Genomic DNA, 27,187 nt, shown 5'->3' with positions numbered 1-27,187 from the left:
GTCTGGTAAGGTTTGCTTTATAAAGTTAGGTTCCCCTGAGACATGCCCCCCCCCCCACTATCCCAGTGGGACTGACTGAGGCCTTCATAACTCCACAGTAAATCCCTTAAACCCACAGATGAGGGACTCAGGGAAATGGGAACAGGGGAGAGGGAATAAAAAAGAGTATAATCTGATTTTAGAAAAAGACAATTAACAAAGAGGTAGGTAGTATTCCTAAGGACAGCTGAGGTTGTCCTCCAGCCTCCCCATGCATCTGTACATATATGCACCTGCACTCACAAGAGCACACGCCAGCATATGCACGCATTAGAAAACGGGGTGGTGGCTTAGTGGGCAAAGCACTTGCCATGCAACTCTGAGTGCCTGAGTTTGGATTCCCAGAGCCTGTGTAAAATCTGGAAGCTGTGGTACGCTTCCGCAACCCCAGTGCACCTATAGGAAGATGGGAGTGGAAATAGGAGAAGCATTTCCCAGAAGCTTACAAGTAAGTAGTAGACAGCAAGAGACCCTGCCTCAAAGGAACAAGGTGGAAGGTGGGGACTAACCCGAAAGTTGCCCTCTGACCTGTATGTACATGTCCAGGCATGCATGCACATACTCGCACCCCCACACTAAATAAATTTGTAATTGTACTTACGTTATTTAAAATAAAATAGAAATATACTGACATATTTAGGGGAGAAGCATCTAGTGACTTTTTGTATACTCATAAGCTGATTCATGGTGAACAGGATTTTGGCACCGTGGTTTCATCCATCCCTCTTTTCTCTTTCCCTTCTGTGTCCCTTTTTGAAATATCAACTACTTCTAAAGGAACAAGAGGAATCAAGGTGTTCCGAGGACAGCGGAAAACAATTATTTGCCAGATTCACAGACTCCCACTTTTATTAAGAAGCAAGAAGTACAGCTTTACACTAGAGATTGCATTGTACTTGGAGATACGCATAGAGCTCAGGTCTGTCACATGCTGAATGACTATTGATTTTTCTTCTTAAATCAATGTTTCCCCAGAGCACAGTTTTATTTATTCATAAAGCTGAGATGATGTCTGACAGGAGTTGCAGCACTGTAAATCTGTGGTGCAGGCTCAGTAAGAAGAGCTTTTGTAAGCCTCGAAAATCAATGAGCCAACAGCACAGGGTAACCTCATGAGCTGGGAAAAGCATGCTACCGTTCCTCCGTGTGTGAGCAGAAACACGCAGCATAGGGTTAACTTCTCTCCCTATTTCCTGGGCAACTTTGCTACTAGATCTCAATACAGTATGACTAAAACCAGGCCCCAACTCCGCCAGACTGGAATGAAGCAAGGCACCAGCCACTACCCCTTGTTCACACTCAGTCTGTCATCTCACTTGCAAAGAAGGTGATGGCCTGTGCCCTGCAAGTCTGTGCCACAGTGCAGGAGTGCTGCAGTGAGCTTTTCTTCCCAGAAAGCCATCAACTCTTGTTCATTTTGAAACATTTTGTATTTATTTGGTTCATTAAGATATATATACAGCAGCTTTCTGGGTTTCAAGCCCATATAAATTCTGTACAATCCTAAAAGTATTTATTTTTTATTAATAAATATGTTTGTATTAGGTATAATCTATTTCTCTTAAAAGCATTTATAAAATGATTTACTATTAGACTTTTAAAATTTGTTAAAGAAAATGCATAACAAATATTTTACTCCTATCCTTAACTGAATTTTTTCTAATAACTGAAAAAATATATCTAATGGTTAGACTGTCACCATGTGGAATTTCAGGCATTCATTTTTGTATTAGCTCCCTGCATAGAGCTGGCTAGGAGTTGGGGCTAAGACTGTCTCTGTTACCTGCTTCTGGCTCTGTGCCACCTAAGGCAGGTTTCTGGACTTCTCTGGGACCAAGATTTTTGTTTATACTATTATTTTGTTTGCTCATTTAAAGAACCGTAAATGAGAGCATGTGAAATTGGCAGGCACTCACGTCTTGATTTATACAACTCTTCTTTTCCATTTAAAAGTATCTATATTTTTTTAATGAAGAAATGAAAAAGATAGAAAGGATAGAGAAATGAGGATTTTTCCCTCATGAAGATTAAGTTCTTTTTTTTTTTTTTTCCAGTCTTAAAAGCCCATGACTGTCTTTGAAAAAAGCTACCTGCAGCCCAGTTCCCTTAGAAATGTTGCAGCCAGGAAGACACAGTAGAATCCAGAGATGATCTCCAGTGCTTGTCCCAAGAGCAGCTGGGAGTTCCTACCAGACCTGGGGCTGTAGTCCCTTGTCCAGGGTTTGGGAGAAGTTGTTGAGATACATCCCTTTGGATCTTGGCTCTTTCTCAACTGGTAACAACAAGGGGTCCTCTTCAGAGGAAAGTTATGGAATTGGCAGAGAAGGATATACACATGGTTCATAAGAGAAGCTGTTCTCTGCAAGTAGAGTTGGATTTCTTGTGTCTCTGCCTTGGGCTCTGAGATAAACAGGTAGCTACCTGCTGGTGTCCCATTGAGCTCCAAGAACACTGCGGATCATTTCATGAGTGCACACCTTTGGGAAATGAGAGAACATCATCAGGGCTGAGGTGTATGCTTGATGGGAAGGAGAGCTGCCTGTGAAGGAACTCCAGGGGACCTGTGTGAAAAGGAGAGGAGGAGCTACTGGGAATCTAACCATTGTGTTAAGGGCTGCTTAACACAGTGTTTCCCACACAGCTTTTGCTATGTCCTTCAGTTTTTTTAACACTCTGCAGTATAATCCATCCTATATTATTGAATATTGCACATTTTCTATCTTTTATACTAATTATATATTTCTCTAAGGAGTGGATTAGGAGGTCATTCACCTTGGCCCTGTCCATTAGGGTACTCCTTTACCCACCAGACTCTCAACCTCAGCACCAGTGGAGTGACAGGAAGCATAGCTAGACAGCCACCACATCTAGTCTACTTACACACAGTGACGCTAACCTCGACTTCTGGAAGCAGCTGTGGCTTCTAATACTTCTGATGTGTCATTCAATTATCTTATGGTGTGTACGCCTCACCCACCTCTACAGGCAACAGGGGAGTCATTCTGGGGTCCTCTCATACCAGGAGGGTTTTCTGCAGCCAATGTGAGAGTGCAGTGGTGAACAGTGCCCGTCCAGCTCCATATGCACAGGAGCCTGGTAGTCATTAGGTAGTGTGTGCCAATGTGCAAGGCTTTCTTTTCTGTGAATCTTCTTAGTCTCCATCCGACCAAATTTAGAGTTTAAAAAATATTTTTAGATTTATTTTTATTTATTTATTAGAGACAGAGAGATAAAGGGAAAGAGAAAGAGAGAGAATGGGCACACCAGGGCCTCTAGCCACTGCAAATGAACTCCAAACACATGTGCTACCATGGCTACATGGGACATGGAGAATTGACCTGGGTCCTTAGGCTTCATAGACATGTGCCTTAACTACTAAGCCATCTCTTCAGCCCTAGAGGAGTTCTTATCCCAAAGAGTTAGATGTCAGGATGGCAGCAATGGGCAGACTTTAGACATAGTGACAGAACTCTAACCAGGTCATGCATCGCCCAAGGTTAGACTGTTCCATGTCTTGACATTTGAAGTGAAGGTCTTACCTCCCACTCGTCCCTTCTGTGTCCACTTTCTCTTCCTAGCCATTTCCCTGTTGCACCCAGGCAAGCCCTTCTTTCACGTTTCTCAGAGTGGTGCCCCCACTCCCATCTTTTAGAAGCTCCTTCCCCAACAGTGAGGAAGAAGTTTCCCTGTTAATTCTTGGTGTCTTTGAGTTCACTAGGGGAGTTCATGGTGGTATGTGCTGGGAGCCTAGAACCAGTGAGGAGTGAGTGGAGCTGTTCTTCCACATGCTTTTCCCACCGGAGCAGCTGTGGCTGCCTCCCATATTCCTTTGTCATGACAACATGCTACAATGAGCCTGTACCTTTAAAAGTGAAGCTGTCCCCAAATCCCTCCCAGTGTTGTACTTTAGTAGGAAGAGATTCAGAGGCTACTAAGAGCCCATCACTGAAGTAGACTTAAAACAACCCCAACATGGCTCAGGGAAATTCACAGACGAGGAGGCAGAAAGATTGTTAGAGCCACAGGTCCGGACAGTGTACAGACACATTGCCTCTTCCCCATAAGTGATGGCTGCCCCCATGATGCATGGGCCCATAGTCCCCATGGGGATTACCGGTATCCCCAATGAGGAGGGTCCCTTTGGAGGGAGGTCAGGGATGAGGGAAAGGAGGGTACCAATGTGTGCTTTTTACATACTAAGTAAGCCTATAACTAATAAAAAATAAAACAGCAAAGCAAACAAAAATAAATAAGTAAATAAATGAAAATAAAAGTAAAGCAAATATCTAAAAAAAAAAAAAAAAGAGGAAAACATCCAGGTTTTTAAGGCCCCCAAACCTACTTGAGCAGAAGGCACTGCATGGGTTGAAAGCTCAGTATAGGAGAGATGGCCAGCTCATAAAGGGGTATTTGTTTTAGATTTTGTAATTCCACATCTCACCAAAGTTACCCATGACTTGGAAGAGGGGGATCCTGCATTATTCCACAACTGTGCATCTTCTTCCTCTCCTTCTCTGCATTGCCTCACCCTTCTTCCTTTACTTAGCAGGTTTTGAAAGAAATAACTAACATGCTATGTGGCTAAACAGGAAGCTCTAGTACTTTCTTAATATGCTTTAAAATAGATTTTAAATGTAGCCATAAGGCCAGCAGTAGCAAAATTTGACCATGATATCAATGTGGTGCTGAAAACTCCTGATAGAAAATGTTAGATCTGTCTCCATTGGCTTTATGAAACATTAGCTAGCAGTAGAAAAAAAGAAAAATAAATAAATAAAGAGTTCTATGGGAAGGAAAAAAAAAACAAGTTGATAATTTCATGCAGAATGAAAAATATCTGAAGTGGGACAGTCAGGAAACTTTCAGACTTCAAGTGGGTTCGCCACTCATTAGCGCAGTCCTTTGCCGCTGCTCACTGAGTGCCCTGGAGCACAGAGGCACATTGCCCTGTGTTTTTCCATAGCTGAATAGAGTACAACGCACTTAAAGGTGTTGCTGGCTAGTCATTAAGCCAAACAGGATATTTTTGCCAAAGGCAAGTAAATGCGAGGAGCTTTTGTGTGTTTCTGAGCCTCTGCTAATGAAAGACCTCCTATTTACCTGCAGAATTTTGCTGTTGAGGGTTGGCAGGAGTATGGGTGGGCTGCAAGTAGCCACTGAGCAGTGAAGCAACTTGGTGACTGTCGGGAGAAGCGTGGGACACTTTTATGACACCTCCGCTATTAGCTGAAAGGTGGTATGGTAGGATATTAATTCCTGTTGAGTGATTTTGAATTATTTTGTTTTGGAATCCCTTTACATGATCTGATGAATCATCTAATAGTTTAACTGGGCCCCAAATGCACAAAAATGGTGTGAACCATCGAATGAAGACACGAGGTCACTCCTCTTCAGTTTTCCACTCGTGTCTCTCTTTCCCATCAAAGGTGGCTAGCTATGGAGAGTGCCTTCCCATCATACAGGTCGTGGCTTCAGTGTCACCTTCTCAGAGAAGTGTCCTAAGACCCATGTCTCAGCAAGTCCCCACCACACTCTATCACTTACTGTTTGCATGTGTATCTGCAGTGTGTGTTGTGTGGAGGCCAGAGCATAGCTTGGGATATACCATTTACTTCATTTTGAGACAGTCATTATGTGTAGCATCTTTATGTGGGTTCCTGAAATCAACCTCCAGTCCTGTGCTTTTGAGAAAAGTACTTTTCTGACTAAGCTACTCCCTAGCCCTCTATCACTTTTTTCTTCTCTTTTCTAATCTACTATCTCCATTTAATGTTTGGGTGTTACAGTCTTAGCAGTCTTCACCTACAAGAAAGAAAGCGGGGCCTCATTTGTCCTAACACTTGATGTCCTTGGTACACAGGGTAGCACCTAGCGTGAGGTGGGCATTCCTTATACGTCCCTTCCAGCTGCATGCTATCTACTCTGGATCTTCTAGAGTGTTCTTGAGGCCATTTCATTTCACTACCTAGGTTAACATATGGGAATGTTGGTTCTGTGTTCAGCAAAGGTAGTGTTTACTGGTCAGGTAAAACAGAAAAGCACATACTTTGGCCTTCCTTGACTTTGGAATCTGTGGTACTTGACACTGTGTTTCTGTCAGGAGTCAACAGCTTTTCCTTGGTTGTGGCATCTGCCACAATGACAGTATGACTGTTATGTGTTAGTATGGCAGGCAATGGAGCCAGCGGACTCCTATAAAACTTTCCAAGCACAGGCTAGCTTAAGAAAGGCTTGAAGCAAGAAGTGTATACATCTGTGACTGTCTGCACAACTGTTAGTCCTGAGGGCTGGTTGGATACTATAGGATGCTCTGATGGCAGAGTGAAGGAATGGCTGAGCATTGCCTCTTTTTAAGAAGGACCGCTTTCTCCTTTTAGGAAAACACTACTTTTCATCACCTAACTCCAGGCCAATAGCCCGAGTCTGCTCTTTTTCTATCTGGGAATATAATTACTGCATTTTTCTGCTAATGGCTGTCTTTTACATGATAATGAATCCAGGCTTTTCAACAAAGTCTACTTCATTTATGCAAAATAGATATAATTTGGAGGGTGTATGAATCATACTGTTCTTTCATGGAGCAAAGGAGCTGTTATGTAGGCTGTAGAAGACAATTTTATGGGCTCATGTCAAGTTTAACACAAGGAAATGTTGACTGTATGTTCCCTGGAGTTAATGTTTATTGGATGGCTTCAGGTAAAACAGAAAAGAGCTTTTGAATCTTATGGCCTTTGTTACTTTCTATTTTAAGAAAATGACTTGTTTTCAGAGACCTTTTGCACTTTGAAGTAGTGACCTTGGTACATCAGTGGCCTGAAAGCATTGAGGAAACTCTTCCTCATGATTTCGAGCACTGAGACTGCTGTTCCATTATCAAACCTGGCCACTCAGGAGAGAAAAGGCATAAAATTAAATTAGCAAGGAGATACATACAGCCTTTGTAAGGCCATAGAGTCTCTAAAACAGGCAATTCCCAAGAGAAATTTATTTCTTCCTGGAAAGAGTAAAGTTGTCTCTAAAAATATAACCTTTGATTTAGTAAGAAATGGGTTATTGCCTATTTATTGCCTTTAAATGGAGTAATTTTTAATCTTTAATTTTACCATCAACTTGTGAAGGATTATCTCAAAAAAAAAAAAAACGAAGAATAACATTATTGTCCTAGTATGCTGTTTGACTTTTAAAATGTAAATATATATTTATTTAGGGGCTGGAGAGATAGTCCAGGGGTTAAGGTGCTTAACCTACAAAGCCTAACAGCTCCAGGTTCCATTCCCCAGTACCTACATAAAACCAGATGCACAAAGTGGCACATACATCTGAGGTTTGTATGCAGTGGCTGGAGGCTCTGGCATGCTCCCCCTCTCTTCCCTTAGAAATAAATAAAATATTTTAAAATTTGCTTATTTGAAAGAGAAGAAAGTGAGTGAGCAAGAGAGAGAGGAAAAAAGTAAGAATAGGCACACCAGGCCCTCTTGCCACCACAAAGGAACTACAGACGCATGTGCTGCTTTGTGCATCTGGCTTTATGTGGGTGCTGGGGACTTGAACCTGGGCCGTCAGGCTTTGCATCCAAGCACCTTTAGCCACTGAGCAATATCCTCAGTCCAATGTTTGACTTTTTCTTTAAGTATTTTTTAAATTTTTATTTATTTGTTTGAGAGCAACAGAGAGAGAGAGAGAGAGAGAGAGAGAGAGAGAGAGAGAGAGAGAGAAATGGGTGCATCAGGGCCTTCAGCCACTGCAATTTCCAGATGTATGTGTCACCTTGTGCATTTGGCTTACATGGGTACTAGGGAATTGAACTTCAAACTGTGGTCCTTAGGCTTCAGAGGCAAGCACTTAACTGCTAAGCCATCTCTCCAGTCCCTAGTGTTTGACTTTTAAGTAGATTTAATTTAATAGTAAGGTATATGAATTACTTCTTAAGCATTTCAAAAGTGCTTAGCTCTTAATAATTTATTTATTGCCTTTGAGCTTGAGAAAGATGCCTAGATCCTTGAAAACATTGAATTACCTAAAAATCTAAGTTAAGGGTAAATTACCCTGGATAATTAGCTGGCAAAGAGCTTGCTATTCATTAATGGACAAAATGTTAAGGTTGGCCCTAATCTGAAGCTGAAATAAATATTTATTTACTTATTGTGGCCTAATAATCCAAATCTCTCTTCTTTTCACAAGTAAGAGGTTTAAAAAATAAGTTATTCTTAAGCCAGGCATGGTGGCACATGCCTTTAATCCCAGCAGTTGAGAGGCGCAGAGATAGGAGGATCGTCATGAGTTCATGGCCAGCCTGAGACTCTATAGTGAATTCCAAGTTAGCTTTGGCTAGAGTGAGACCCTACCTTGGAAAACAAAACAATAGCAACAACAACAACAAAACTTATTCTTTTAAAATATTTTTACTTATTTGTGAGCAGAGAAAGTGTGAATGCACCAGGGCCTCTTACTGCTGCAAACAAACTCTAGATTCATGCGCCACTCTGTGCATCTGGCCCTACATGGGTGCTAGGAATTAACCTGGGCTGGCAGGCTTTGCAAGCAAGTGTCTTTAATCACTGAGCTATCTCCCCAGACCTCCTTGTTGGTTTTTGTTTTTTCATGCAAGGTGAATTATTTGTGGGAGGTCTCTTTGCAAAGCCTGATTTAGCTTTGGGGAGACAGTAGACTCAGAGCTAATGACAGTTCCAAACTGTCTGTCTAAAGAAAGATACATGCACAGAAAGTTTCATATATAATTAGAGGTAGTTTTCAGACCCTTCTAAAGCTGTCCTTCCACCTAGAGAACCTGAGTGCAAAGCTTGGTGTTTCAGTCCCTGCCAGTAATATAGCACTCACTTAGGTTTTAGTTTTGTACCATGCTATAATATTTTCAGTCAGACAGAAACATTTATTTAGTTCTTTCACTATGAAGAATTTCTTAAGTTGCTGACAATTATGAAAGAAAAAGCTATATATTTTGTGAAATATTTAGAAACAAGCCAATTTTTAAAGGTTATGCTGTTTGCGCTTACAAAATCCAAGCTTTACATTTTCTCCATGATGTCTTTGGCTTCTTAAGATATAACTATTTAATTCATTTCTTGAATAGATATACAAACCAGAGTTCATTTTCATGTGGAAAAATAAACACTAACTTTAATTCTATTTTAACAGTAACTTATATATTCACATGATAAGAGAGTATGTTTCACTGAATTTTAAACTTTTCAGAAATTTTGGGGGAAATAGTGTCACTGGTAACATCTCTGCTTTTACTTACAACATAAAACCCTTTTTCTTTTGCAGTTAATGGCTGTTCTTGTACTTCTTACTGTCATATATAAAGGACATCACTAGACATTATTCTATAGAGAAAGAGCAGAAGTAAAAATGGCTTCAGTCCTGCCAATCAAGTAACTTCTCTAGCAGAAGGCACGGTAACAAGAAATACTTAAATAGTAAAAACTGGGGGGAAAAAATGTCAAGAGACATGGAGCTGGAGATAGCCAAGACCTCTTTACTCCCTACTAGCTAAGTTACTGAGCCATGCTTTTGTACACCTTCTGTGCTTCCACATCCTCATTCATGAAAAAAAGAGATAACAGTACTCAGCTCAGAGTCTTGGTATTGATGCTAACATATTCTTTTATTTTGTTTTTTTTCTTTAATTTTTTTATTGACAACTTCCATGATTGTAAACAATATCCCATGGTAATTTCCTCCCTCCCCTTATTTTCCCCTTTGAAACTCCATTCTCCATCATATCCTCTCCCCCTCTCAATCAGTCTCTCTTTTCCTCCTACTCTGATGGTTTTGTGTAGGTAGTGTCAGGGACTATGAGGTCATGGATAGCCAGGCCATTTTGTGTCTGGAGGAGCATGTTGTAAGGAGTCCTGCCCTTCCTTTGGCTCTTACATACTTTCTGCCACCTCTTCCACAATGGACCGTGAGCCTTGGAAGGTGTGATAGATATATTTTAGTGCTAAACACTCGTCTGTCACTTTTTCTCAGCACCCTGGTGCCTTCTTTCTTAAGTCATCTCAAGGTCACTGCCATCTGAAATGAAAAGCTTCTCTAACCACAAGTGAGAGTAGCATTAATATATGGGTATGAACATTAAGAGAAGTGCTTACTGGGCAGTTTGGTGAGTATAGTACATGCATTTAGCCAGACACCAACAGACATTACACCCCTAGGGCTCATGTCTAACCCTGTTACAGGTTTTCAGTATCAGGGATGTATTTCCTCCCATGGAGTGGGCCTCTAGTCCAATGAGAGCAGTTGGTTTCCCCCATAACAGACATGCCACTATTCCACCTGTTGGCTCATTTGGCCTGGCTAGCCACATTTAAGGCTGATAGTGTTCACTATTGAGTATCTTCATTTGTGATTTCTTTCACTCCCATTGAACTGCACTCAGTGTAGTTTTTTCCAACTTTCTGTCAGCTGCTCTACATGAAGGAGGTTTTCACATCAGCTCCAACATCATTTCTCAGTGACCTTGCAGCCCAAGTTTGTGGAGTCTTCAGCAATAAGGTCTTACCATCTATTCCTGGTGGGAAACCAATGGCCTCAGCAATGGCCTGTGATGTTTTGGCCAACAGCTCACTGGAAGGTCTTCCATCCTTGGCACTGATAATTTTCTAGTAACAATCTATGGTTTCTGAATGTCCCATTGCCCAAAAATATAGGTTTCCATATGATTTATTTATCTCATCTTAGATTTTGTTTAGCCTTCCCTACACCTTTCCTTTACTCAGTCTCTTCCCCTTACCTCACTTAGGCCTTTTCATCCCCATTAATCTGTTCTACTTACATATATACAATACCATCCTGTTAAGTCCCCCTCCCTCCCTTTCTATTTCCTTTATGTCTCCTTTCTTTTTGTTTTGTTTTTTTGTTTTTGTTGTTGTTGTTTTGAGATAGGGTCTCCCTCTAGCCCGGCTGACTTGAAATTCACTATGTAGTCTCAGGGTGGCCTTGAACTCACAGCGATCCTCCTACCTCTGCCTCCCAAGAGCTGGGGTTAAAGGTGTGCATCACCATGCCTGGCTAGGTCTTCTTTCTTGATGCTAACATATTCCTTAGCCCACAGTTGTCTGTAATCATCATCATCTTCATTTGTAGTCAAAGCTCCTGAGCCCAAAAGTTACCTAACCGGCCCATTTCTCACACAGTGTGACCTAAGGCCCCAAGTTTCCCATGTGTCCTGCTGCAAACCCTGTGTGCTGGGTATATCTTTATTGAGCTGATTAGAGATTCAAAGTTACATGTTTTCAAACTGGGAGAGTAGCAAAGGATTTATAATTATCTTAATCTTTCCAGTAGGTGGTTGGTAACTAAATTAATGAATAATGTAAAATATAGTATGTAATACAAATAAAAATAATTTACTTGTCCATGAATATTATAATATTTTTTGGCTACATAAGATTCCTAATACTCAGGCACGTTCATAAATTTAAGAAAACTGTCAAGTGTGGTGGTGCACACCTTTAATCCCAGCATTCAGGAGGCAAAGGTAAGAGAAATCTGTGAGTTCAAGGCTACCTGAGACTACATAGTGCATTCCAGGTCAGCCTGGGTGAGATTGAGATCCTACCTTGAAAAAACAAAAAAAAAAAAAAAAAAAAGCTGCAAGTTTTCATATTTCTCATTAGCCTTCTATTATATACATTATACTAAGCATTGAAATGCTTATTACTTATTAATCCCACTTCTCATTTGCACATTGTGGTGGGATAAATTCTTACGTAATCCCCCCAAATTTTTCTGTTTTGAAGCCCCAGCACACAGTGCGATGGGCAAACAAATTTGCCTTCCGTATGTTCTTTGTGGGTGACCTTGTCTGTTCCTAAGCTTTATGGGCATCTAACTCACGTTTTCTGTAAATAAAGCTTGATTGGAATAGCAACACACTCAACCCACTACCTTTAGCCACTTTGGTACTGCACTGATGTTAGTGTTACGAGACAGTATATGGCCCACAAAGCCTGAAATACTTACCCCATTGCCCTTTACAGAAAAAGGTGTATTTGCTGATCTCACTTAGCACTTTGTCTTGATGTCTCAATCTTACATTTTAGCCTTGTCTTAGTTCACAGCCTCCATGGCCCATATCCACTTTAAAATCAACATCTCCCAGACTGATTTGTATGTGTGTTTCCCAGCCAGAAATCAGTTCCTCCTCCTGAGTTTCCTCAGCCAACTCATAGTCATGTCACGTCAGGGTACCTCCCTTCGTTTACTGCTCCTGCCTGATCTAAGCTGGCATATCTGCTGATTTGATTTTCTTCAATACATACTCGGCTTGAGGACAGTGCCCTGGGTTCTTAATTAACCATTGCTCTTCATGCTGGGGTTCTGGAATTCTACTCAGAATTTCCATTCTGATGATCAGTTAGATCAGACATTCTTTTATGGTCCTACAAGAAATTACAGGACTATATTGGCATTATAAGAAATTACAGGACCATAAGGCATATTGGATAAGAATAGTTACTGGTTTGCCTCTATCAAGCAAGGTATGGGAGATGAGTCCACCACTCAGTTATAGATTAGAAATGGCAGAAGGTCAGAATATTGTTAAATGTGTACCACTACTATTTAAACATACTAAAAAGAACATGGTGATCTGATTGATTAAGTACTTACTTCAAACCCATTCATCATTAATGCTTTGAAATTGAATTTCTATATTTTAGTGCAAGGCCTTCTTGGCTGGGAGTAGGGAGTTAAAACTTTAACATTAGATTATCATTTTTTTCTTGTTCATCCAAGAGCATAGTCAGATAATAAATGCACTTTCCTCTGCATCAGTATTACTTGAATATTATTCTAAAGTTCATGATATTATTAACTCTGCATTCTCTTTCATGAATGTAAAATTATGCTGTAATAACTGTTGAAGAGCACAGGAGAATATAGTACAAATAAATAAGTTTTGAAATGCAAAAGGATTAGTGGGATAATTAATATCCACTCAGTACCTTAGCATCTTTGATCTTGGCATTTATTTTATCCAGTACATATTTTCATAGTGCTTTAATTGCAGTTCTGTATTTGAAAACTTAGGTAACAGTAAGTAGCCTTTGTTTCCCAAATATGCAGAGATATTGACAACATTTACATGAAAAACTGAGGCCATAAATTAGTTCTAATCTTCTGAGCAAGTACATTAGCCTTTTTTCGACATAAGGAATTATGTTGGCTAGAACAGACGTTCCCCATACTGAATAGTGATCTTAAAGATTAATATTTTTCTTCAGTTAATGATAATATAATACATTAATAAGCTTCTCTGAATGCTTCCTAAAATTTTAATTGTCTGTAGACGTTCAAAGCTATATTTTGATCAGACATGTAAAGAGATGGTATAGCTCAATTACTGTCAAATTAAAGATGATTTTACATTCTGATTCAGAGAAAAATGCCACCTACCATGAGACTTCAAAATAGCTGAAATGTGTAAAGAAAATAGCAAGTGGTTGAGGACTTGAAGCTAAAATATCATTTCAGTGATCATTTCTCAGCTGCCTCCCACAGTGGCAGCTGTTGCTGTCACTATTCCGTGTTCTTTCTGCTGATGGCCCTGGAGAATCTCCCACCTAAGCTGGAGGATGGCATCTCGAGTCTGCCTATCCAATCTCTTATAGCAAGCATAGTCAGGACTTCAGTAAATACTTAATAAATTTCAGGTCCAGAACCCCATCTAGTGATCCTTACTAAAAATTAATTAGGGAGCTAGATAAATGACTCAGCAGTTAAAGGCACTTGCTTGCTAAGCCTAAAAGCTTGATGTCCCAGGTTGGATTCCCAAGTACCCACCAAAAGCCAAATACACAAAATGGCATATGCTTCTGGAGTTTGTTTCCAGTGTCAGGAGGCCCTGGTGTGCCCATGATCACTCTCTTTCTGCCTGCCTCTTTCTCTCTGGCTCGCTCTCTCTCAAATGAATGAATGAATAATATTTTTAAATTAATATTTGTTGTTATTTATTTAATTTATTTTTTCTCAGTTTTTATTAACATTTTCCATGATCATAAAAAAATCCCATGGTAATACCCTCCCTTCCCCCCCAATTTCCCCTTTGAAATTCCATTCTCCATCATATCCCCTCCCAATCTCAATCAGTCTCTCTTTTATTTTGATGTCATGATCTTTTCCTCTTCTTATGATGGTCTTGTGTAGGTAGTGTCAGGCACTATGAGGTCATGGATATCCAGGCCATTTTATGTCTGGAGGGAGCACATTGTAAGGAGTCCTACCCTTCCTTTGGCTGTTATATTCTTTCCGCCACCTCTTCTGCATTAAACCCTGAGCCTTGGAAGGTGTGATCGAGATGTTAGTCAGTACTCCATTCACTTCTTTCCAGCACTATGATACCTTCTGAGTCATCCCAAGGTCACTGCCATCTGAAAAGAAAAGATTATCTACCCAAAGTGAAAGTAGAGTTAATATAAGTGTATAAATATTAAAACAAGTGCTTACTGGGCAGTTTGATAAGCATAGTATATACATTTTTCCAGACATCAGCAGATGTTACACCCCTAGAGCTCATGACTACCCCTGTTTTAACTTTTCAGTATCAGAGATGTGTTCCCCACCCCCATGGAGTGGGCCTCCAGTCCAATTGGAGGGCAGTTGGTTTCCACCATGACAGACATGCCACTATTGTACCTGTTGGCTCATTTGGCCTGGCTGGCCAATTATAAGGCATGTAGTATCCACTGTTGAATATCTTCACTGGTGGTATCTCTTTCTCTCATTGAACTACATGTAGAATGGCTTCTTATAGTATTGATGATTAGATCTAGGCCTCTCATGTGCTAGGTAAGTGCTTAACCAGTAAGCTGTGTCTCCACCCATTTTTTTAAGTTTTTTAAAAAATTTTGTGACCCACTATGTTGTCCAGGCTGACCCTGAACTCACTCCGCAACCAAGAAGGCTTTGGACTTGTGATCTTCATGCTTCAGTCTCTCAAATTGCTGAAAAGAGAAACTAGTACCACCAGGTCTCATTCCCAGTGATTTTTCTATCAGCACTAGGTAGTTAGAGGCAATAGAGACAAGAGTCACTTAACTCCTGGAAGCAGAAAGAGGGGACAAATGACAATATTGGGAAGGGAGTGTGATCAAATTGCATTAGGTCCGAGGATGTAAATTATCAAGTAAAATACAAAAGTAGGAAGTAATACCTCCTTCATAAAAGTTGTAAAGGGTAGGAATAATGCTTCCAAAACAGCTGGCAGGTGTAGGCACTTGGGACACTGTCCTGGCTGTGGTTGTTGATGTCATTATCATTGGCAAAGATGGAAGCACATTTAAAGCTTATACTAAATGAGTATACCATTTCTGTCCAGTTTTATGATGTTGTTCTGGTCACTTACAGGTGCTCTAGTTAACTAATAGGTAAGTAACTTCATAGGTAAATAGCACTTCTCCAAGTTGTTAAATAACCTACCATATGAAAACAAGACTGGGTATCATACAGAAAAATGCATAAAAGTCTATGCACTAACAAAAATTGAGAAACTAATTGATTTAATAACATGAATACAGGTATAAAGATGCATAATTGCCTACAATTTTCAAATAACCCACAAGGACTGTTTTGAAACATGGAAAAACATTTTTATATTGCCACTGAAAAGAATACATAACAGCATTTCCTTGCTGACAGCAACTTGGGAAGTATTTCCATAAAAGATCAGAGTAATCTTTAGAATACAGTAGAGTTCAGGATTAATGGATATTTTTATTTCCTATATAGTCATGTAACTTTTTAGCTCTTGAAGGTAACCTGGTGTTTTGGCAGTGGCCTGTATTATTTTAAGGATCTCATGTGTCTTCCTGACCAACAGCTCACTGTGGTAAAAGAACCCAGTTCTGGCTCTAGCATTTACCAGCCAGAGCCCATGGTGGGCTCCTATGGGGCTGTTCTGTTCAGGTCCTCCTTTCCTTTTCTGCATCTATTAAAATGATCATGTGGCTTCTGACTTTGAGTCTGTTTATGTGATGTATTATATTTATAAGTTTATGTTGAAGCAACTCTACATTCCTGGGATGAAACCTACTTGATCAAGGTGGATGATGCTTTTGATGTGTTCTTGAATTAGGTTTGCAAGGATTTTATTGAGAATTTTTACATCTAAGTTCATCAGGGCTATCAGCCTGTAGTTCCCTTTTCTTATTGTATCTCTGTCTTATGTGGGTATTCATGTGATGCTGGCTTCATAGAAGGAATCCTGGTGCATTCGCTGTTTCAGTTGTATGGAATAACATAAGAAAAATTGGCTTTAGTTCTTCGATGAAGGTTTTGTAGAATTCAGCAGTGAAACTGTCTGGGCCTTGATTGTTTTGTTTGATTTGGTTTGGTTTATGAGGTAGGGTCTCACTCTAGCCCAAGCTGACCTGGAACTCACTCTGTATTCACAGGCTGGACTTGAACTCACAATGATCATTCTACCTCTGTTTCCCAAGTGCTGGGATTAAAGGCATGTGCCACCATGCATAGCTGGACATTTTATTTTGATTGGTAGGCTTTTAATTATAGCTCCAATATCATTTGATGATGTGTCAGGTAATTCATCTAACCTGGATTTAGTTTAAGTAGGTGGTAGGAGTTTCCATTTTTGTTGAGTATAGATCTTTAAAATATGTCCTGATGATCCTCCCAATTCCATTAGGATCTGTTATAACATCTCTCTTTTTATTTCTGATGGTTTTGACTTGAGCCTTCTCTTTGTTCCTTTTGATCAAATTGGCTAGAGCTTTATTAATCTTGTTTATATTTTTAAAGGAAACAGTTCTTTGATTATTTAAAAAACATTTTTCTTGATTTCAAATTCATTGATTTCTGCTCTGATCTTGCCTGTTTCTTTGCATCTGGTACTCTTAGGTTTGGATTGTTCGTATTTTTCCAATGCCTTCAGCTGGATCATTAAGTTATTGATTTGAGATATCTCTGTTCTTTTTTGAAGTTTTTGGGGGTTATTTGTGGGGCTTTTGGTTTTTGTTTTTTGTTTTTTGGTTTTTTTTTGGTTTTTTGGGTCTCAATCTAGCCCAGGATGACCTGGAATTCACTATGGAGTCTCAGAGTGACTTGAGCTCATGGCAATCCTCCTACCTCTGCCTCCCCCGAGTGCTGGGATTAAAGGTGTGCGCCACCACTCCGGCTTGATATCTCTGTTTTTGTAATGAAAGCATTTAGTGCTAAAAAAATTCCCTCTTAAGACTGCCTTCATTGTGTCCTATAAGTTTTGGTATGTTATATTTTCATTATTCTAGTACTTTAAATGTAATGTCACCCCATAGACTCAGATGTTTTATTAAAGCTTGTAACTTGGATTTCCAGCCACCTGGCTGAAGGAGGTGTTACTGAGGGGTGGATCCCAGGATCCAGCCCTAAGGTATTTGGGGGCAGATCTGATTTCTAGCCCAAGGGTGGGTCCCCTGTTGTTTGCTGCTGGTTTTGCACTTGATTGTGATGCTGGCTATTTGTTGGTGTGTCTGTGCTTTGGTTTTTAAATGGGAGCCAGCTTCTTCAACCTCTTGGATCTGTAAGCTGAAATAAACCCCTTCTCCCATAAACTGTGTCTGTTTGGAAGTTCAACCCAGTAGTGTGGAGCTGACTACAACAACTACTGCTTGGCTCCAGATTTTTTTTTTTATTTCCTTTTTGAATTCTTCTACTATCCATGCATTATTTAATAGCGAATTGTTCAGCCTCCAGCTGTTGGTGGGCTTTCTGTTGTTTCCTTCATGTTACTCTCTAGCTTTATTGCACTGTGGTCTGAGATAGTGCATGGAATTATGTTGATTTTCCTGAATATGATGGGGCATGTTTTATGTCCCAATATATGATCTATTTTAGAGAAGGTTCCATGAGCTGCTGAAAAAAATTTGTATTCTGTGGAATTAGTATGGAATATTCTATCTTGTCTTCAAGTTCTGATAGTCTGTCATCCATATGGTCTAGTATTTAGGTGAGGCCCTCTGGGAAGCCTTTTAAAATAGTTTCATTGCTATTGTGTATTATATTTTTTCAGCATCTCCCGCTCTTTGTGGAACTTCAATTTCATTTCTTGATTATACTTACTTTTTGTTTGCTGAAATTCTTTCCTGCATTTGATTATATCCTCATTGAGTTTATTCCACTGCCCATTGAAATCATTTTTTGTTGGTTCTCCTCCATTTCCTTTACCCTTTTATCAAGTTCCTTTTGATTGTCTTTTAAGTTTTTTGAGATGTGTATTATTGGTGGTGGATTTGACTGTGGCCACTGGTAACTGGCAGAGCAGAGGGATAGCAGAGATCCCACTTTTAGGGTTGGATCTTAGTCAGTGGTTATGGGGCTCACCTGGGTCATGCATTTGTAGAGCTTCTGGGATCAGTGATTGCAGGTACATGTCTGCTTATGAACCTGCCCCAACCCATCTTGTATGGGGATCCAATGGTTCCCTACATGCCCCTTGCAACCTGCCCAGAACCAGTGCTGACCTGTCCCACATTTGCATTCCCAGGAACTGTTGTCTATCTGCCCCATGTGTACACACCACTAGAGAACCCTAATATTTTTTAATTGCCAAAATCTTGCATATGTAAATAAGCTTACAACCATGCAAAGGTTAAGCAGAAGACTTCAGTATCTAATAAATCCAACATAGAGACAGGCATAGGTAGATACATTCTTTTGTAGTAATTTGTGTGCAATTTGGAAACTGATGGTTTCAGAAAGCTTAAGTGGTTTATAAAGGGTAGCTGACAGTGATTTCTATAAATTAGGACTTCTCTAAGATCTCATTTTTCTATTTCCTCTTGTCACATATAGCAGTGACTTGAATATGGCAATGCTCCTGTTACCTAAGAGAGCAGAACCTCCAGGTACCAGGGCTCAGCCTTCATGCTGGCCTGCTAATAGAGCTAGCATCACAGTGTGTGACCCTGCACTCAAATCATATACAAGATGGTTATAGATTGACCCAGAAAAGCAGATTACACGAGAAATAACCCTGCAGTCTCTAAGAGGCTTTTAAACACACTCTTAAACACTTTACCTCATGGAAAAGTAAATTATAAAATAAGTAGAAAGTCACAATCCCATAGATAACAAAAGTGTGGAAGGGTATATACCTCCAAGACTTACCTTGGCACTCCGCTTATTCAGTCCTAGCACATGGAAGCCTTCAGGAGATAGGAAGTGGTAGGTCTGCATTTCATTTCTTCTGGGTGCTATAGGGCTGCTTGGCTGGGGTTGGGAAAATATGATTTGGGGTCATCCATGACTGACTGACTCAGACACTTATTTTTCTCTTGTCATTACCTTATAAGTTTCTCCATCACATGTTTACTTGTCCGTCTGTCCTGAAATGAGGTCTTCCTTAAATCCAAATGGGCAGGGATAGATAGAAAGTGATATGGTGGTACACACCTGTAGTCTTAGCACTCAGGAGACTGAGGCAGGAAGACAGCAAGTTCAAGGCCAGCCTAGGCCATTTAGCAAGACTCTGTCCCACAAACTATGAGCTCCATTCCCTTCACTTTATAACCAAGCAACAGCCTTCTCTCTTCCACTTTAATGATCACTGCACTTATAAAAGGGTGATGACACATTATTCTGACTCAAGAGCTAAAAGTGGTCCTGGGACATTAGACTGCTGGGAATTTAGATACAGAAAGCTTAAAACTGAATTTCAAAGAGAACCTTCCCAGCAAATTTCATGGCTGTTTCTGTAAGTATTTAAACTTAACTTTTTTTCATTAGATCAATTATGACATTTTGGTTCATGAAATAGATTAATTTTTGTGATTAAGTTCTCATTCACTTGCTAGATTGAATGCTTCATTGCAAAATGCCAAAGGAAATTTTTAATTGGGAGTCTCAATTTTAATTGAAACACTATCATTTTATTTTGAGCATTGAGGAAGAACAATGAAACATGTGTTTAAATTTTAAAGTAAATGATTAAGCTACATCAATTTTGGAAGCAGCTTTTGAAACCTAGGTTAACTCTTAGGAACAACACTTAGAGGCTTATTTTATCCACATATCAAAACAAAATAATTCATAGAAAGTGCCATGTAAGTGTTGATGGTTTGGTCCTATGTCAGATAGTGTCCCTGGGGCTGAGACCAAGTGAGCTGGAGAGCAAGAGACTTTCTGTCCTTAGATGGGGTGTGTGCACAGTGCATGTCCAATAGGTATTTAGTGAAGTTCCTGATGTGTGATTAGCTGTGGTGGTCTGGGCTAGTATACCAATCCTCAGAATAGTGCTGAACTTCTATCTATATCTCGGTATCCCCATTTATACAGAGGTGTGACAATGTTTCCTCTGTCATTCTAAACGGACCCTAAGACCAAAATCCTGAAGTCTGAGCACCAAAGGGAAATGTTTAGTCCATCTTAGAGGACTGGAGAGAGAAGACAGCATGCCTCCCTTGCCATGGTATTTATTGTGTGCTGCATGTCAGTGCTATGCCATGGCTAGCACCCAGTCAGAACATAGTTACATAGTTGCCAGAAGCTATATATTTGGACACTAAAATTGATGAAAATGATTATTTCTTATAACTTATTTGGCTTATAACATTCTTTGAAACAGTATAATTTTAGATATAATTACTTTATTTCATGGGAAAACACCCATGAAAATACCACATGTATTTGAATGACAAAATTATTTTTCTCTTTGTAGAGCAGTAGCTTATTTCATACACAAAAATAATAATCCGCAGAGAATATGTAACATATTTGAAGGTTTGGGATGTTGATAAATGAAAACTTGGCTTGCAGTGGATTGCTGTCACTCATGCCTTAGGAAGTCAGAGTAGGACATATGCCACACAAAAACTCGTTTTCAGATATGCAGCCAACTTAATGACAGGGTTTTGTTGAAATGAAATCATGTAGATTTTGATGAAGAAAATCAATCAGTACGTGCCTTATCTTTCATTCTCTCTTCTTGCTCAATGTGCAATTAGATTTACTCTGCAGGATCACAGTGTGTGGCATATATTAATTTTACATTCACCCTGCCTATATTAATTTTATAGTCACCCTGCTGTAAAGTGATATCAGAAAAGCACTGATAAAGTCATGCTATTAGAATCAGAAGTGTTATAGTTCTGTTTTATTTTTAATCTTTTCTATATATCCTTAATTAGATGCCGTGTTAATGATTCAACCTATCTGGGTTTACTCTTAGTGTACATTGTTTTTTTCAAGAAGCACTAGGCAGCAGAGACTCATGGTACATGACCTTACTTGACATAGTGTCAGATAAGGAGATGACCCCAGCCTCAACAACCTTTCACCTATTTTTAAGGCTATCTCGTATGTAAGTGTCTACATTTGTATATATGTGTGGGTATATAAATATGTATATACAACAGTGGAGTCTTTAATAAAAACCATAATAAAGATACCCTTATGACTTTGTGAGAAGCATAGGATAAAAGCACTGGAAGACATGACTCAGACATCACCTTTATTACTAGCAGAAGCCAAGCTGGAGAACAGGGTTTATTTATCCTCTTTGTATGGAAGGACCCACAGCATAAAGTATAGGCCTCCCTGTGGACCAAAAACTCAACTCATATGGTCTGGACAACAAGGAACTCCTTTCCTGAGGGCAGTCCCAATCCCAGAGAGGTGGCGATGCCTTCCTGAATTACCCCTTAGTGCATTCACTCCACCTCTCCACTGAAAAGTAAGTGAAGAAATGGCAGGCTTCTGTGCTTGAAATCTGTTGGGGGAAGGAATTCACCACTTATGTAGAACAACTAATACCAATATTTAATGTCACGTGAAGTCCATATACTCTCAGAACAAGATGAAAGAATAAGCCTCTCCAAGGATGATTAGGACATGGAACTGAGAAGAACCCTCCAGGCGTGAAGAGCATCGGCAATGATGCATGCCAGGGAGGTGAATTTGTGTTGGAAAAATCCATGGATGGTGGATGCTGTTAGAGGGTTGAAAAGTCTGACTTTTCAACATTCTTTGAATGTTGCAAAGGTAGGGGAGCTACCTCCTTACCCTCAGAGCTCTATCGGCAACAGAAGTACATGTGTTTCTTCTTTAAACTTATTTATTTGTGTGTGTAAGCAGGCCAGGGCCTCTTACCACTGCAAATGAATGCCAGGTGCTTGAGCCACATTTTACATCCACCCAGCCTACATGGGTGGCTTGGAAATTGAACCCAGGCTGGCAGACTGCGAACAAGCATTTTCAACAACTGAGCCATCTTCCTAGCCCCACATGTGAATATTTGTTTGTGAACATGTCTTACACAAGGGTTTTTTTGCTTTACTATATGTTAACACACAAGATTCTGATGTTGGTTTTATATATTTGCATAATTCTCTCTAATTTACCTTGGCTAATGACATTTAACTATAGGCTTTCCAATGATATATTGAACTCAGTGACCAATCATAAGATCTCAATACCAGAAAGCCTGTAATTTTTAGAGTGTGTGATCTTCACGAGGATATGTTGCAGAAAGAGATTGTCTCCTCCCTTTCCTTGATAAAAATATTGTTTGTGGCTATAGTAGAAAGATGGCTATAAAATAGTCATCAAAATTGCAATCTGTAGTTTGTGTCTGTCTGAGTGGACCCAGTGGGGCCTTTGGGTGGCCCAGGGTCAAGACCAGATGCATTCCTGAGGCAAGTGCCTATCAATGTTGGAGGTTTCTGTTTCTGTTTAAATGATAGTTACATTGCCTTTGTTCAAGATCAAGTTGCTTGAAAATGGAACCTCAAAGCGAGATAACAATCAGTCATAGAATGGCTTATTACATAGATCCCATCATTCCATGCAGAAAATCATGGTTGCCCAAAGACAACATGACTAAAAAGGAAAACACGAGACTATAAGATAAGCTATCAGTTAGATCTGTCCTGCACCCTGTAAGGCAGTTATTAACTCTCTGCTTGGCTATGGACTACTATGCAACATTTGTGATGCTTAGGGAAGGGGAGCAAAGAAGTATGGGGAGAGGGGAGCAAAGCACATCTGTCACTAGTCCCTCTGTCATCCAGGAGTTAGAAATCCCACTGGGGAAATGTGGCAAGCAACCACACGATAGATGGTAAATACAAGACAGTATATGGATAACCACAAGGTTGTCTGCTTCCAGACCTGCACCACTCTGTTTACTCACAAAGCTTCTAAGACATAACAGGTTGTTGGGATTCCCTTTCTGGCTGTCATCAACCACATGAATATCTTAGTGCCCTCCAAGCACTCAGTTGACTGAACCCAGGGTCTCTGTAAAGGCAGAGAGAAAGATGAGAAGATGGGAATACTTTAACCAAAGGAAATGTCACCTCTCTACCTAGGCAACAGATGGTCCAAGAGAGTGGGCCTGACAGGAAGGATCTGTGCTGTCAATTTTTCTTTAGGAGACTGTAAATATTGCAGGCTGTGGTGATTTTTGTGTTACTATAGAAAGTCTATTTTATTTTGCCCATGTATTGCTTGTTCATGAAATTTTTAATTTTTTTTATTTATTTGAGAAAGAGGTAAAGAGAGAGAGAGAGAGAATGGGTGAACTATGGCCTCTAGCCACTGCAAAGAAACTCCAGATGCATGCTTCACCCTGTGCATATGTCTTATGTGGGTATTGGGGAATCAAACCTGGGTCTTTAGGCTACACAGGCAAGTACCTTAACTGCTAAGCCATCTCTCCAACCATGTTTATGAAATTTTTGATTTAACAGCAATCTTTGTGAAGTGGGATGGATTTAATACAAACAATTCTTTAAAAAAAAAAAAACAGCTTTGTGGCTTAACGGTTAAGGCATTTGCCTGTAAAGCCAAGGGTTCAATTCTCCAAGACCCATGTAAGCCAGATGCACAAGGGGCACATGCATCTGGAGTTCGTTTGCAGTAGCTACAGGCCCTGGTGTGCCCATTCGCATTCTCTCTCTGTCTGTCTCTCTCTTCTCTCCCTCTCTGCTTGCAAATAAATAAATAAATTTTTGAATTTTTAAAAAATAGCCTTGTGCAATATCATTCACATAGTACAAAAGACATCTATTTAAAGTGTATAGGACAGTGGCTTTTGGCATATTCAGAGTTGTGCAACCACCACCACATTATCAGAATATATTCATAAACCCAAAAAGGAAACCCCCTTTGTCTTCTGCTATCACCTGCCCCAACATCTACTTTCTCATCTCCCTCCTTAGGAAAACACTGGTCTGTCTCCAGTACACCACTCATAATGGAAGGAGGTTGGCAGGACACCTTCATGTAAACACTTAGCACTGATGGTCGGAGCTGTGAGAGTTGGCAGGACCTTATGGCAAAGCCTAAAGTGTGTAAGTCTCTCTGATTAGAGGAATGAGTATCATGAGAAAGAACAACAGCTAAAAATATCCACAAATTCAATGTGCAGAAAAAGTACTCCAGCCACTCCTAACTCCAGGCAGGCCGCAGGCTTCAGTCATTCATAGTCAGCCCTGACCTACTCTGCATTCTTGCATGAAGTTGAAGTGCTTTTAACAAAATAAACACCTGTGACAAATACCTTATATTTTGTATATTTTTATGTGCCTGAGGAAATTCTATGGAGTGACTGCTCCCCCTTCAGAGAAGCTGAAGTATAAGTGGGGGTGGGAGGGATGGGTACACAGAAGTAAACATAAAATAATGCTAGGATGTTTTGGCACAGTACTGAGGGCCTCAATAGAGACAGTTATTTAAGCTTGCAGACTGTCAGAAGCAGTTACTACTGGGTTGGCCCTAGAGACTACTAGGGCATGAATGCTCGAAGAAGGGAAGAAGGGAATTGAAGTGGAGGACCAGGGTGCTCAAATGTACAGAGATAGGATGCATCTTAGGGCCCTGGGACATGAATGGATGAAGTGGTTAATAGGATCATAGGAAAGGAAGGTTGTAAAGAGGATCTTATGGGCTGAAAAGGTCCTGTGTGATGTGCCAAGAAGCCAGGATTTGCCCATAGTATGCAACTCCTTTGGCTGCTTTCATATCAGAGCACTGTAAACTGGGTGATTCAAAACATCTTCTCAGTTCTAGAGTCCACAGGTTGGCATAAAGGTGCTGGCAAGGCCATATTCCTCCTGAAACCTTAAGGGAAAGATCTTCCCTTGCCTCTTCCAGCTTTTGTTAGGTTCACACACCTCTTGGCTTATGACAACAAAATTCTCACCTCAGCCTCTGTCTTTATTCATGTGATGGTGCCTGCATGTCTCAGGTCATCTTTCCTGTGCAAGTCAGTCTCTCCCACCTTCTTTCTCCCTGTCCCTCTCCCATTCATCTTTCTTTGCCATAATATACCTACTCATTCCTAATACAGAGCTTCCAGCCTGAAAACAGAAAGTCAAAAGAAAGGGAGCTCACAGAAGAAAGGGGCATCATGAGCCAGGCATGGTGGCTCACACCCAGCACTTGGGAGGCAGATAGTACAATAAATTCAAGGTCAGCCTGGATCTTCTGAGTAAGTTCCAGGTTGGTCTGGGCTAAAATGAGATCCTACATTAGATAAAACAACAAAAAAAGAAGAAAGGAACATCCAAATCAGATAAGTGCTTCCAAATAAAGAAGAAAGAGATGTTCTGCCAAAATCATCACGTGAATATTTTCATGGCCTACTTTATTTAGTCATCAAAAGTGCAAGTCAGGTAGTATTGACAAAAAAAAAAAAACAAAAACCTGGAAACCCAGGTAACCTTCAGCATGAGCTGTTATATGACTAGTTATCAAAATGTTTTCACATGCATTGTGTTGGTTTGGGTATGAAGCACACGGTCCCTAAAAAGCTCATATGTTAAAATGTGGGTTCCCAAAGCAGCAGGGTTCAGATTGCAGCTTGGAGGAAGTGATGAGATCATGAGGATCGCACATTGATGGATTCATAATTTGAGGAATTTATTGGGAGGTGGTAGAAATTAGGCAGTGCAGCCTCGGTGGCAGAAGTGATAGAGACAAGTCCTAGATAGATAAGCCTTTGTCCTACCCCCTTCCTGACTGGCTGTCGGCTTCCTGCCTTCCTTGAGGTGCCTCAGGCTTCCACTAGCATGAGGTTCTTCAGCACCTCAGGCCAAGAACGATGGGGTCTTGTGGTGATACCCATTTTCTCCACTTTGGCAAGCTGACATTGAAACTGCTCTCTGATGTTTCTGTTTTATGTGCTAAGATGCAGCTCTGTTACCCCCTGGAGCGTTTGTTATCTTGTGATTTTTACCAACTGTAACAGAAGTCATGTCTTGATCCAGAGAGTTCAAGGTCTATACAACCTATTTTTCTTGAAACTTCTCTCTCCTCATTTCTTGCTTCTCTTTTTATATTCTCTCTTCCATGATCAGTTAGGTGAGCTGATATTCATTCTTTGATGTGATTCCCACTCAAAGTACTGCAAGTTGTAAACTCGGATCATTTAAAATAGCACCACAATGCTAAGAAAACAACACCTGGCTTATTCATAATGCCAATTAGCTCAACAGACATGTTAAAAGAAATATATTCTAGGTGTTAAGAGAATTGCAGAGACTTAAGAATAATGCAAGAAGGCAGCCACACACTGTCAGTTACTACTCTGGTCTTACTGACTCACTGACGTACTTACTACTTCTAAGCCTGGCTATCTCAGAATGAATACCCATATTTTGACATGGGGGTCACGTATATGTAGGCATATATGTACATGCATGTGTACATGGAGCTAGAGGACACTAAGGTGTTATCCTCAGGAACATGGTCCACCTCTTTTTAAGAAAATGTCTCTCATGTCTGGAGCTCACCAATTATACTAGACAGGCTGGCCAGTGATCTCCATGAATCCTCCTGTCTCCACCTCACCCACACCAGGATTACAGACACATATTGCCATTCCTGGCATTTCACATGGGTACTTGGGGTCAAACTTGGGTCCCAATGTTTACAAAGCAAGCACTTTACCCACCAAGCTATCTGTCTTGCCCTTCTAATCTCTACTTAAATGAGTCTTTTGCCTCATTTTTTTGCCTGGTCTGGGTGTCGTCTTGCAGGAGACTCTTTGGATGGGAGGCTTCATCTTATTGAAGAGCCAGCAGAGTCAGACTATGGGAGATATCTCTGCCATCTCCAGAGCTGAACATCACCAAAGAGGTTGGAGTTTTGTTGGAAAATCAAAACCTAAGCAGCTGTGTGGTCACAC

The 27,187-nt window shown here is 40.3% G+C and overlaps 1 protein-coding gene across 4 annotated transcripts in view; it reads left to right on the top strand.

Annotated features, from left to right (window-relative positions):
- Pag1 (phosphoprotein membrane anchor with glycosphingolipid microdomains 1) overlaps positions 1 to 27,187 on the top strand; it is a 162,248-nt gene that overhangs the window by 53,818 nt on the left and 81,243 nt on the right. The window contains exon 3 of one of the 4 annotated variants that reach the window (XM_045143000.1): positions 817 to 958. The exons of 2 other annotated variants lie outside the window; for them this stretch is intronic. The gene's annotated coding sequence lies outside the window, so the exon portion shown is untranslated. Of the gene's footprint in view, positions 1 to 816; positions 959 to 24,331; positions 24,351 to 27,187 lie in introns of those variants that run through there. One more of the 4 variants, XM_004656893.2, reaches the window with a different exon arrangement.

The sequence above is a fragment of the Jaculus jaculus genome, chromosome 2 (assembly GCF_020740685.1).
Source record: "Jaculus jaculus isolate mJacJac1 chromosome 2, mJacJac1.mat.Y.cur, whole genome shotgun sequence".
NCBI lineage: Eukaryota > Metazoa > Chordata > Mammalia > Rodentia > Dipodidae > Jaculus > Jaculus jaculus.
Note: the sequence above shows the minus strand (reverse complement) of the source record. Positions and strands in the feature narration are given on the sequence as shown.